The sequence below is a fragment of the Gallus gallus genome, chromosome 1 (genome assembly GCF_016699485.2).
Source record: "Gallus gallus isolate bGalGal1 chromosome 1, bGalGal1.mat.broiler.GRCg7b, whole genome shotgun sequence".
Lineage (NCBI taxonomy): Eukaryota > Metazoa > Chordata > Aves > Galliformes > Phasianidae > Gallus > Gallus gallus.
Window position 1 is genome coordinate 89,812,657 of NC_052532.1, and position 12,899 is coordinate 89,825,555.

General features: G+C 41.9%; 1 long non-coding RNA gene across 1 annotated transcript in view; it reads right to left on the reverse strand.

The window, feature by feature from the left end:
• Positions 1 to 3,428: 3,428 nt before the first annotated feature.
• Positions 3,429 to 12,899, reverse strand: part of LOC112530450 — a 31,893-nt gene continuing 22,422 nt past the window's right edge. The window contains exons 2-3 of the long non-coding RNA XR_003072082.2: positions 9,585 to 9,677; positions 3,429 to 8,097 (exon numbers count right to left, since the gene is read on the reverse strand). This is a non-coding gene — a long non-coding RNA (uncharacterized LOC112530450). The remainder of the gene's footprint in view (positions 8,098 to 9,584; positions 9,678 to 12,899) is intronic.

Genomic DNA, 12,899 nt, shown 5'->3' on the forward strand with positions numbered 1-12,899 from the left:
AAAAAATGTTAAAAAGCATGTTTGGTAGGATAATTTTAAGAGAAATTGTAAGGTAAATAAAGCACAAACAGATGACAAGTGATGTTGAAGGGTGGATTACAGTGCAAATTAGAAGTGAAGCTCAGGATTAATTTGCGATTAATCTTGTTTACTCTTTCTGTTCTTGCTATTTATAACCTAATTGACTTTAAATTCATGAAAAGAAAACACAAAAGAAAAAAAGTCTTTATGGTGAAAGATCAGTGCACAAAAATGAATAAACTGACTAAAATTATATTTTGGCAGAAAATTAGAAGAGCAGTGAAATTGTTTGATACCTTCCAGTAGAAGTAAATGAGGCCAAAGCAGAGACATATTAGTGCTAAAAGAAAGTATATGTCCATAACAGAAGTGGACTAACCTTACTAATTTTTAATTTCTATCTGAAGAAAACTGATACAGCTGTTGGTAGCATTTAGAAAATGTTGGAATCCCTTTCAGTGGCTCAGAAGGATCTCGGTCCATGAGTGATCCACCGCAAATATGCCGTCAGTGTATAGCAGTTATAGTTCCCTGTAAAGGATTTTACAGTCACTTTGGCCTTTAAGAAGGATATAGAAATCATTCAATTCTATATAATGAACAAAAAAAAGCATGCAGTTGTGTTATAGATTCAGAAGAACAACTGAGAAAAGAATGCTTAATGTAGCGAAGTTTAATATTAATTTTTATAGCTTAACCTGTTATTGATTTTGATGATTACACAGCCAGTTAATGGCATAAACCACACTGTAGGAAAGTCATCTTCAGTAAATCTCAAATAGTATAAAAGATCAGTAAATACTTGTCCCCCATTAAGCCATCCAAAATAAATTAGAGGAAATACAAACTTCTGAATTCATAAACATGAGGCATCTATCATGTTTTCTTATTCATACGGTAACACTTAGTAGTGAGTGGTTTTTTTTCAAATCTGCTCTCATAAAAATTTCCACAAATGCTAAAAGTATTTAGAGGTTGTAGCCTTCAGTTGTCCTATCAGATTTTTAAGTTGTCATTTTACCACCCTACTTTCAAGTTCGACTTTAAGATATGCTCTGATCTGTTCTGATCTTAACTTCCCAGAAGACCTTTTGTAATTGAAAACAGAAGAAAATTGTATCTTTCAGTTAAAAAGATGAAACTTACAATATTTTGTTGTTGGAATCTCAGGAAAACAAACAAATCTCTGAAGGGAGCTCTTCACATGTGCTGGAAATTACTGAAATCAGACTGTGGTATAACGGAATCAGAGAAATGTTCTTTATTTCATGATTTCACAAGATCAGCTTCTAAGTACTGTCTGAGATGCAATGCTTAATGTTTAAAAACTGTTTAACTGGTGTCCTTTGAATTTTCTTTGCCTATGGTTTTATATCATATAATTTAGTTTAGCAATGCCTCCTCTACTTTGCCACAGGCTAATTTCTTTTTTATTGCAGTGTGAGCTTGGCAGATCTTTTAAATAATGTTTGTAAAATAGTGAAGTGTGCATCCTTTGATTTTTTCGGGATTTCTCACAACGTGACTCCATTATTCCAGGCCAAGAGAAAACAACTGCTTCTTATCAGGAGAGAGGTTCTTCAGTGTAAAAAACAGAAAATGTCTTGCCCTATCTATAGGAATTGTATAGATTAACCAGTACAAGCTATGTTTTCTAGGACAGATTCTATAATTTTTGTTTTTACTTTGCATATTCTTAACTTACATAAGTGAATACCCTCTGTGTATCTACCAATTAGGCTTACAGGAGCCTTGCTGGTTGTGTGGATGTGTAGGTATTTGATTTATGTGTACGGTTGGGCATTCTTGTGTACGTAGGCACATTCCAGTATGTGCTCTGAAATGTGTGCAAGTATGGCATTCCTTTTTTTTCTGGGCTTCTATACCAAAGCCTCCAGATGGAAATTTTGTCTAGGTGAAGGTACTTTGCTATTTCCTCTGGCCCATGTGCCAGACCCACAGAAATTGTAAATGAATAGTCTCTGAATATTTAGGTTGACACTGCCAGAAGCAAGAGTCAAAAATGGCTATCTAGGAGCCCACCATTAAATAGCTGAAGTTAAGGGTTCTTGGAAAGAGTTGTTATTGAAGTAGTAATAATTGAGAAAGAGTTCGTTGAGTGAATGCAAGACTGAGCTAAGTATTTTTGATTTAGAGACTTGTAAGGAAAAGCAAACAGGATGAAAAGTGTATCATGAGAAGAAACATTTCCACAGATGCTTGGAAATTATTAAAAGAAAATTCTAGAGCTATCATAATATTTTGTCTACTTCCCTAACTTATCCACAAAATTAGTTATGCCGTGAAGGTCCAGGAATGTAGAAGAATCAAAATGTACTAGTTTTAAGAGGAGTGGAGTAATTCATACAAGCTGGGAATGCCTGTGGATGGTGGACTTGCCACAGGAGGTGCTTCCAGGGAAATTTGGCTTATTAAAGAAGCTGGCTTGTGGATTCCAAATCCCATGGTGCAGTTTGCTGATTTTCAAATTCTGTCAGGACTTGTGGCGTGCTCTTTTGTGATACTACAAGATAAAATGCTGAAGATATTCCTCTTTAGAAGAACCCTCCAAAACTAACATGTTTTAGAACATAGAAGTGGGATAGAAGACACAATTAACCTGGTGTGACTGCAGTTAACTAAGTTCAGTTACCACAATGACAAGCTTGAAAAAACAGAAACATATTATATTTTTTCCATCGTATTTTTCCTGTTTTCCTGTCCCTGCCCCCTCAGTGCAGATTAATGTTAATTAAAATCCATTCAAATTTGTTTGGGACCTCTGACCCAGCTATTACCTATCATGGTCTGAGCTTTAGTTTAAGCTTATCCTATGACCGAGTCCTGATAAGGTTCCTCTGCTGCACTGAGCATTCTAAGCTGTGGGCTGATGTTGCATTCTTTCTAGATGCTAATAAAGTTTCTTGTCTATCCCACTGTGTCACAAAGCTCATCACTATAGTGTGCACCTTTGTCACTACCTTCAGTTTCCTTCATCCTTGGCAGAGCGTGATGAAACTTCCTGGTGGATGCTAAACACAACCTGAGAACACCAAGTACTCAGACGCTGAGTCACTTAAGTTTTATAACTGAAGGAATTTACATTACAAATGAAAAAGTTGAATAAATGTAGTTCAACGCCAAATAAATTACTCAGAACATACTAGTCCATCAACAATAAAATAAAATAAAAAATCCCTTAAAAAAAATGTGTATATATATATATAAGTATATATATATATAGAACAAATATATCAGCTTCAGAGGAGCTTATTTCTCCACATCTTGCTTTTCAGTACAGCCCGGAGCAGCAGGGCAAGAACAGTCGCATGGTTTCTGGCTATTTTGCTCTTTTCAAATTCCTTCCTCCTTCAGATTGTTACCTCCATTTACTGCTGCAACTATTACTGACTGTTAACAACAGCTTTTGCAGCAGCCACTCCGCCCTGATCCTTCTGGTCACAAATTGCCATGGAAAAGGTGCAGGACTCAGGGATTTCTGGGTGACCACAACTCAGGACGGGAAGAGCAGAAGGAGGTCAATGTCTGGGATAGGGCTGCCTCCAGGCAGAGAGACATCTAGGGGAAAATGCAGTGAGATAACATGTAAGGTGTAAATCAGGCAGTACACTGCAGTGCATAGCAAAGACTAAGGTGATATAGATGTGAGAGATGGAGTGAAAATAAGATCTTTTCTTGTGCAGTGGGAAGGCTGGGTGATGTCTATGCCTCATAGAAGCTGCGGATGGTACAGGAAGCTGAGCTGAGCTTAAGGCAATGGATCAAGAGAGGCAGCAAACCTCACTGCCCCCCACCATGACAAACTATAAAGCTGTTATCTAAGCAAATCCATGACAGTAGTCTTTAGTTTAGGCATTTGCAATAATGTTTGTTTTTAAGAAGATGAAGGTGATGTGGATGAATGAAATGCATAATTCCCGAGGGAATTTTGTATCATTTCCCGTATATGGTTAGGAATGTAAACATGTTGATGTTGGAGACTGAGTTCAAGTATGTATGATGTAGAAGCGTTAGGAGTTCTTTACCCTCTTTATAAATCTTAAACAGTGAAACTTAATGCTGAATAAACTAGGTCTAGGCATAATTGTTTAGTGTGGGGTTTTCACTTTTCTATCCTAGCTGCAGAATTTGCTGTTACAACTCCCTCCTGGAAGAACAAGAAAGAGCAGCAAACTTTTCATCAGGCTTCAGATCAGGCAGCAGATGGCAACTTTGGTTATCCTCTGATCAGGCTGCCTTGAATTAGAGATGAGCCCCATCCCCTTCTAAGTGAGCACAATGCAAGGCTGAGTTGGGAATTGGATCATGTCTAAACATTGTGTCTGGATTCAGAGCTCACCAGAGTTTTGCTGTACGTGATCCAAGAGCTTGACTGGAGCCAAGTTCTAATTAAGGCTGGTAACTTGACAGAGACATGCTCTGTGTGCTGCCAGCAGCATCTCTGTGTTACCTATCTCCTCTACTGAGATTTTAGGACAGATAAACTGTCTCCAGGGTACAACTGGTCTCTAAGGGCTGCCTGTAGCTTACTGTTTTGACACTTGAAATGAAAAAAAAAATGCTTTTTGGCTTGGTAGTACTTTATTCACCTCCTAATAGCCAGCTGGACGTAGGACATGCTTTCTATGAGCAGTCTCCTGATAAGTTAATGTAAGAAAACCTTTGAAGCAATCAGTGTCATTTACATAGGTGTTTGCAAATTGCATGCAGCTTGTTTGTTCCCACGGCACTGCACAGAGGAAAAGGAGCACCATCTTGACAGCGGACCTGCTGGTGCCGAGAGCAAAACTGGAAAAACAATTTTGGAGATATTTGTTAGCATAGATGACACAAAACAGAGAATCTCTGTTTTTCTGAGTCCCTCATTCTCAGACTGATGGGGGTTGTGCTGTCTGGTATTACTGTATACTTAATACCTTGCAGTACAGTGAAAGAGAAAGTGTTGTGGGACTGCAGACAGTGCAGCTCTGTTTTCTGCTCCCTGATTTTCCACGTGCTCTTGTGATAATAGCCGAGGTTTGTTAAATAGGCCGAGTGTTCGCATCTCACAGTTGGCTATCCCATTTAATGTGCTTCTTCATTATCAAGTGGAGCTCAGCTGTGAAAGGATCTCAGCACCTCATTCCTTTTCAAGTTTGCACTTCCAAACTCACACGTTGGGAGAGGAGGTCATGTTCTCCCTGGCTAGCAAAATGCAGACTGGCACAGGAAGCCCATGAGGCTCAATGTGGTGTACCTGCTCGTGTGAGAAATACCCTTCTATAGGTCCTTTTTGCCTCTCCATGAATGTTACTTTAGCAACTGTTTTATTCTGTGTTCATGCTCTTAATTTATACCATGAAAGCACACTGGGCTTGGGAACATGGACATCTGATGCTGAACAATAGCTTTCACTACATGTCTTTGAATGTACTCTGTGCAGAGAGCAGATCTCAGCCCTGCTGTATCACAGAACCCTGCTCTCTTGCTCTCCCTCAGGGGGGATACAGCTTGCAGATGCTCCCTGCTGCTGACATTGCTCTGGGTGAAGCTAAAGGATGAAACAAAACTTCCTGCCGGATGTGGTGGGGGAGAGGAAGCTTACTCCATGAGGGCTCTGGCCTTGATTGCCCTCCCCATGCAGGAAAAAGAACGATCTCATCTTAGAGTTCTTGTCTTGTACACAGTACATAAGTCTGCGGGCTAAGGCACTGAAAGCCTGAGCACAGGCACAAGTGAGCGCTGTGCCATACGTTAAGCTGTTTTTGCATGCATGGCGTCGGCATCTTGTTAACATGCCAACCTAATCCCACTCTTTTGCTTCACAGACAAGTACCACTTTATTAGCCACGAATCTATTATCTTCCCGTTTGAAGGGCCCTGAATGGCCTTACAGCAACATTCTGCTTTTGTAATACAAATCCTTTCACGTTGATAAAAATACTTTAAGAAATGAAAAGTAAGGTTCAACAGTGACAGAAATTCCAGTCGCTCCTTTCATCCTCCCAGTGTGAGCCAGCAGGTGCAACTTGACATTATTTAAACAAACCTTCCCCCTGCTTTGTGGCTGAAGAAAGGCTTTGGCAAATACTTATCCTTTGATATGATGTGTACTTGACAAAATTCACAGGGAGATCTGAACTGCTGCTTTGAAGCAAATGCTTATTAGAACGCTGGAGAACTAAAGTGCACTGTGATTTGGCTCAGTTGCGAGTAAGACATCAAGCAAAGTGTGCCCATTATGTCAATTCAAAGTCAAGCCTAAGCACACTGACTTCTGAAGAATCTGAAGAGAATCTGTGGCTGTGCGGCTCTGCTGCTTTATTGCTTATCTCATTTGCATTGCCTTCTCCCTCTGTCAGTTCCCCTCCACATTTGCAGCATAGTGGTTGGGGTGTCATCTGGAATTCATCGAGTATTTTCCATTACTGTGTTCTGCTTTCCACTTTCAAGCCTTCTTCCTCTCTTGCCCTCTTCCTCAAAATGTGCTGTTTCCAGCTGAACAGGAAAGGGGCTGAGGACTTGTCTCATAGTTTCAGTTCTGTTCCAGCATTGTGCTCGATCTGTGCAGGTATTCAGTGGGGAATATTCTATATGGGATATTTGGGAAAATGCCATGAGAAGTGAGCTGGCAGTGAGAAGACAAAGACTCACATTGTGGTCTAGAAAATATTTAGAGGTGACATCACAGAATCACTGAATCATAGAGGTTGGAAGGGACTTCTGAAAATCATCGAATCCAACACCTTGCGAAAGAAGTTCCCTACAGCAGGTCATGCAGGAAAGCTTCCAGACAGGTCTTGAATATCTCTGGAGAAGGAAACTCCACAACTGCCCTGGCAGCCTGTACCAGTGCTCCATCACTCTAACTGTGAAGATTATCCTCATTTTCATATGGAACTTCCTGGGTTCCAGTTTTTGAACATTGCCTCTTGTCCTGTCGTTGGGTATCACTGATAAGACCCCAGCCCCATCCTCTTGACACCTGCAGTTTAGATGTTTGCAAGTGTTGATAAGATCCACTCTCAGCCTTCTCTTCTCCAGGCTGAACAGTCTCAGGTCTCTCATATCAGAGATGCTTCAGGTCCCTCATCATTTTTGTGGCCCTTCATTTGACTCTGTCTAGGAGATCTCTGTCTTTCTTGAACTTGAGAACCCAGAACTGGACACAGTACTCCCGATGTGGCCTCACCAGGGCAGAGTAGAGTGGGAGGACCACCTCCCTCAATCTGCTGGCCACACTCTTTTTAATGCACCCAAGGATACCATTGGCCTTCTTGGCCACAAAGGAACACTGCTGGCTCAAGGCCAACCTGCTGTTTACCAGGACACCCAGATCCTTCTCTGCAGAGCTACTTATGAAAATTGAGCAAATGCATCTTTTTTGTCGCAAAGAAAACTCCAGAATGCTTTTCATCCCTTCTCTCTCACTGTCAAATTCCCTATGAAATGTTATGGTTTGTAGTATCATCATCTTTCTTTCCTGCTTGAAAGACTTCGTATATGGGTCATCTTTCCTTCGTTCACTTTCTCTTGATGTCTTCAAATCAAGACTAAATAGCTTCCTAATGCACTTTTGCTATAGTTCAATAAGAAATTACTGTCTTTAAAGAAATCCTTCTGTTGTGGTTATTAGTGGCTGAGTTGATGTTTTCAGTGTTAGAACAGACAACTCTAACTGTCCATCCTGGCCTTACAATGCGTGAAGCCTTTATCCATCACCAGCAGGTATAAAGCTGCCTTCAGCTGGAGGTGGTGGCAGTTCATAGAATCATAGAATGTGTGGTGTTGGAATTGAAAGCCCATTCAGTTCCAACCTCCTGCTGTGGGCAGGGTAGCCATTCACTGGATCAGGCTGCCCAGGGCCCAGTTCCTCAGTGTGTACATGAGGAGGTGATGCAGTGGCCTGGTCTCACGCTGGCACTCAGCAGGAGCCAGGTGTATGCAGACCCTGGGGGGCTCCAGTCCTGCAGGAGTTTTCGGAACGTACTCTGTTGTAGTAGGCATCTTGCGGGGGCACGGGATGTACGGGACCATCCTCTGTGGACAAGCAGAGAGCCCTTCTGCCAGCGCAGCCTGAATATATGGATACAGAGAGTGTCATTGCATCAAGCATCAGAAGCAAATGAGTAAAGAGAAAGGTGCTCTGGGTTCTTGTTTTGCATGCTGTCACGGGAAGCAAATTGCTTGCAACTGTTGATTTGTTAAAAATGCACTGGTGAGAAATGACGCTTGTTCCTTTTTCTGAAAACTAGCAAACATAGCAAATGTTACATTCTGCTTTGTAAATGCTAACTGCATCTTAAATATTACACCTTACAGCATATCTAAGGGCACGGTTTTGGATAAAAGCAGTGCTCTGTGTAGTTAGGTGCAGCCATACAGACACACACAGGAGAACATTCCACTTGTAGAGTGAGTTGGAAGTGCTCCTGTACCTGAGCCCTGTGTGAGGAGGTTTTATGTGCCTTGATGGACTGGGGCCATTCAGATGCAGCATTGGACTTGCTGCTGGTAGGCAGTAGAGTTTTGTCTGCTCCAGCAGATATGGCATTATGGGTTGAGAAGCTGCTTTAGTAGCGCCTTGTAGCTTTGGGGTAGTCCTGTTGTATGGTGACCAGTCGCCTTGCAGAGAGCACAGTATAGGTTGCAGTTCACACTCAGTCTGTGTTTTTAAAAGCAGACTGCTGTCAGCTAAATTCCTCTGAAGCTGAGCAGTTTGCTCACTTAAAAGCATATCTGTTGTCAGTAACACCTGCCCACGATGCTGAGGAAGGCATGCTAGCTGTGTCCATGGGCTCATCAGACGTTAGGAAGGGCCAGTGGCTTGTTGAGGTTTGTTAACCTCTTGGCATCAACACAGGAAACTACACGTGTTCAGCAAGAAACAGCCAGCACTTTGCCCTAACTCAGCAGGATGAGCATGCTGAGCAAGGAGCCTGGGCAAGACACGCATATGGGCCTTATCTCAGCAAGCAGGAGTGCTGAACCAATAACGACACGATGGTGTTGGCATCATGTTAATGAACTGGCCTCGCTGATGCTAGCACTCTTGGGTTTTGGCTCCTGGACTTGGGGCCATGCACTAGAGAGCTGAGCCCATGATACCATGCTATCTAATGACTTGATATTGCTTCCATAAACTGGGACTGCTGTGCTGATAACCACAGGGGCCAGGCTACCACATAGCTGGAGACCTTTAATTAGTGGCCCCCGTCCTCAGCCAGCATAGAATGCTGCAAAATTCACGGCTACATAAGCCTTGGAAGGTCTTTGCTTCTATTAAAGAGATTAATAAGGGTAGTATAGAAAGTGAAAACCTGTTACATCTCCTGATTTGTCTGTGTATTCAGTCTTCCATTTGATTGTGTAAGATCTGTCCCCCCACTTTCATGATCTGAAGGAGCCTGGTTTGCTCCTTTTTATACTACTTTCTGCCAGATAGTCTCTTCTTGCATCTACAGTCAGATGCAGCTTCTGAATTCACATCAGGCAGAGGTATATCAGAGCAGCTAAGGGACAGGAGAGTGAGACTGAGCATAGAAGTCCTTAGAGAAACTCACTGTCAAAGAGGAACAAAGAAAAACAGCTCTCCTTCCCGAGTCTGAGGGTGTTTTTTCACTATGTCCATGAGGCTCTTACCTTAGTGGGAAAATCTGGAAAAGAGTAGAGGGGAAAAAAACATCAAACTTAATTATGCTTCTCAAACAAGTTATTTGTAAATTAAGATTTATTTCACTTCCTCCACTAGAAGCCAGGGGAAGGTAATTTCTTTTCCCTCTGTTTTCCACAAGTTTCAGTCTCTTCCCATTCCTAGTAAACATTTATATGAGTCTGTAAAAAGACATTTGGGAGGCTCCCAGGCTGTCACTATTCAATTAGCATTTAGTATTACAGTCTTCCCTTTGCAAATTAAAACTCTGTGGTTTCCATAGAGACTTAAACAAGATGAGAATCTGAGTGAAGAGAAGCTGACATAAGTGAAGATAAGCCGAAAGCAATATAGGTATTTGTAATGTGGGGTTTTTTCTTTTCTTTTTTTTTTTTTTTTTCCACTCCCTAAGTTACATTTTGAGGAACAGACTGTAATCCTCACTTGAAAGATGTCTGGCAATGCCTGGGAAGATAGATCTGGGTGTGAAACTGTTTTGGGTGCTCTTCAACCCAGAGATTTGGGGTGAGCAAGGAGTGCTGTGCTTTGCTAGGTGAGCTGATGTTTTTGTGTAATGTGACATTTAAAGGGTGTAATTTACAGCATGTTTGTGCAGTGCCCACATTGACGTCTACTCCTTTAGAATAGGAAAACCCTGATTAACGTTTGGTTGCTTCTGCAGATGGAGCGTCAGTGATGCAAAAGCTTGCATTCTGTACTGTGGAAGCGAGCCATCCTCTCCTCTGAGCCACACTTCCTCTGCACATCTAGAATTTCAGTTAGGGGAGAAGTCTTGTCCAGTGTTTCTCCTAAAACAGTGGCACTTAGTGAGCCCTGAGACAGGTTCTTCTCTGCCAGCTGTCCTCATTCCCGCAGCTGCTTAGCTGCAAGAGGAGTTGCATGCTTAGAGCCCCTCATTGAGGTGTTGGCACTCATAATGCCAGGTTAGTGCATGCACTGAAGTCCTGCATAACTGACCCAGCTAGTTAAGGTGGTTAGGCTGGCCAGGGCACTGCAGCAGGGACACACCTGTTACAGAGGAATCCCTGCTCTGTAGCAGATGGAATGAGGCAATTTTTTTCCCCATGACAACAAAGGAATGTGGCTAAGATCTGCTGTAATAGCTTATGTACATCTCTATTGCTCTGATAGACTTGCAACAGCATTCTGCATGAGATTCTATACAGTGTGGGTAATAGGACAAATTAGATATTCCAGCTGCAAAAACACAGGGTGCAGGGAATGACGTGCAGTTCAGCTGCACAAATACGGTGTTTGTGTGATACTGCGTTCAACCCACTTCCTCCATGAGATTTCCCCTAGGTCAGTGTAGAAGAGGCAGCCACTGCCTGGGTAGTGGGATGTTCACCTTCTGACAGCTGCCAGTTGGGTGCGCGAAGCGAAACTCAAACTGAAACAAAGAAAGCTGGGCTACCAAAATCCAAAAGAAGTTAATAGAAGGAAGCACAGCTGGATTTGCTTTTGTTGTATTTTTTTTTTCTTTGAGTAAATAACAATAAATATCCTTTCTTATCTCACTTAGTTGTTGTTTAAAGGGGTACTTCCACAGCTTAAGATAGCTAACAGGTTGTTCCACTTGGGTCCACTTTGAATTTCAGTATATGTTTCATCTGGATTTGTATATTTCCCTAACTATCACCACCGTCTGCATCTTTCATCCTGGTGGATCCACATGCCCCGGTAAGAGGAGTTCATTTCTTCAACCATAGTTTGGTGCGTGCATGTATGTACAATTGCGGTTACATACTTGCCTCACTCAGAATTGAGTAGAGAATTAAGACTTCCTGCAAGTGGTTTGCTTTTGTTATCACCAGTGCTGCTGGTAGCTGGCAATAACAACACGCAAAACACTGGCTCTGCTGTTTCAAACACCAGCACCAAGTGTTGCTGAAATTCTGGAGAGTGCTTAAACAGCAGCTTAAAAAGTTATGTTCGTAAGTGAGAGGAAAGACCTCAGGTTAGTATTCAAAGTTTATGAGATTTTTATTCTTATTATGCAACAATTAAAACAGCTCAAAGGACACACTCAGAGAATCTCAGTTGGATTTATTGTTAGGGCAAAAAACGAAAAAAAGTCCTTTTGCAGCAAATACACTGAAAGAAGCAACGGAGATGTTGTGTGATTTAATTTTTCCCTAATTCAATGCATCCCGTATTCTAATCAAAGCATACCTTCACATTATAGCTCTCAGCTAGTGCGCATCATTAATTTGCCGATACAAATTGAGCAATCTGGGCAACAGTACTTAAAACAACAATACAAAAATACCCTTGCAGAAAAACAGCTCGTCCACTAATAAGTTAAAAAGTGAAAATTCAGAGATCTGTGCTCAGTTTCTGTGTGCACATCAGGTTACTGCCTGCTCCGAGGCAGGCCCCTTTAGCTGCAATACCCTGAGAAGCGGCAACCCAATTATGGTTCATGTTCAGACCATCCTACCTGATTGATGTCACTTGATCTTTTCCTTTTTCTTTCATTTTTTTCTTTTTTTTAAAAAAGCTATTATGCACTCACATGTCCCATTTACCTCAGCTGCAGAGTAGCCAGGAAATTGCAAAACGCTGTTATTAAAACTCTGAATTAATATCCCATTGGCAGTACTAATGGAGGAGCCAGGGCCAGAACAGCGGTATAGATGGAGCTGCTGTCTGATTTACTGCATCCAGTGAAGACGATTCTCACAGGTTAGAGGTGAGCTGCCTTTGAAGGAGAGCATGAGAGCACTGTGCACATTTGTGCTGCCTTTGTCCGTAACGATCAGAGTTATTTTATGGCCTAAGGTCTAGGGGATTAGGGAGAATTCAAAACCAGATGAGAAGGAAACCAGATATGCTAGCAGGTCCGTCAAGAGCATAGTCTGATTTTGATTATGGGAAGCGTGCCAGTGGGGCGAGCAGAGTGCAGGAGTCTGTGGTATGGTCTGAATTTGGAATTTTCAAGAAAACCAGATCACAGTGACAGATTTGGTACAGAAACTTGAAGAGATGAGGGTAAGAGATATCTTGCTGAGTCTGGTGTGACTGCTAGCTGGGGATGAAAATGGCGTTTTTAAGAGTTTTGAAAATGGCATGAAGAACTACACTGTCCCTTTGACAACTGATGCAGTATTGACAAAATCTGCCCTGCAAATAAGCACGTTTCAGATGGCTTTGGTCTTGTCTCCCAGTTCTTAAAGCTCCAGACTGTGTCTCCCAGTTCTTTAAA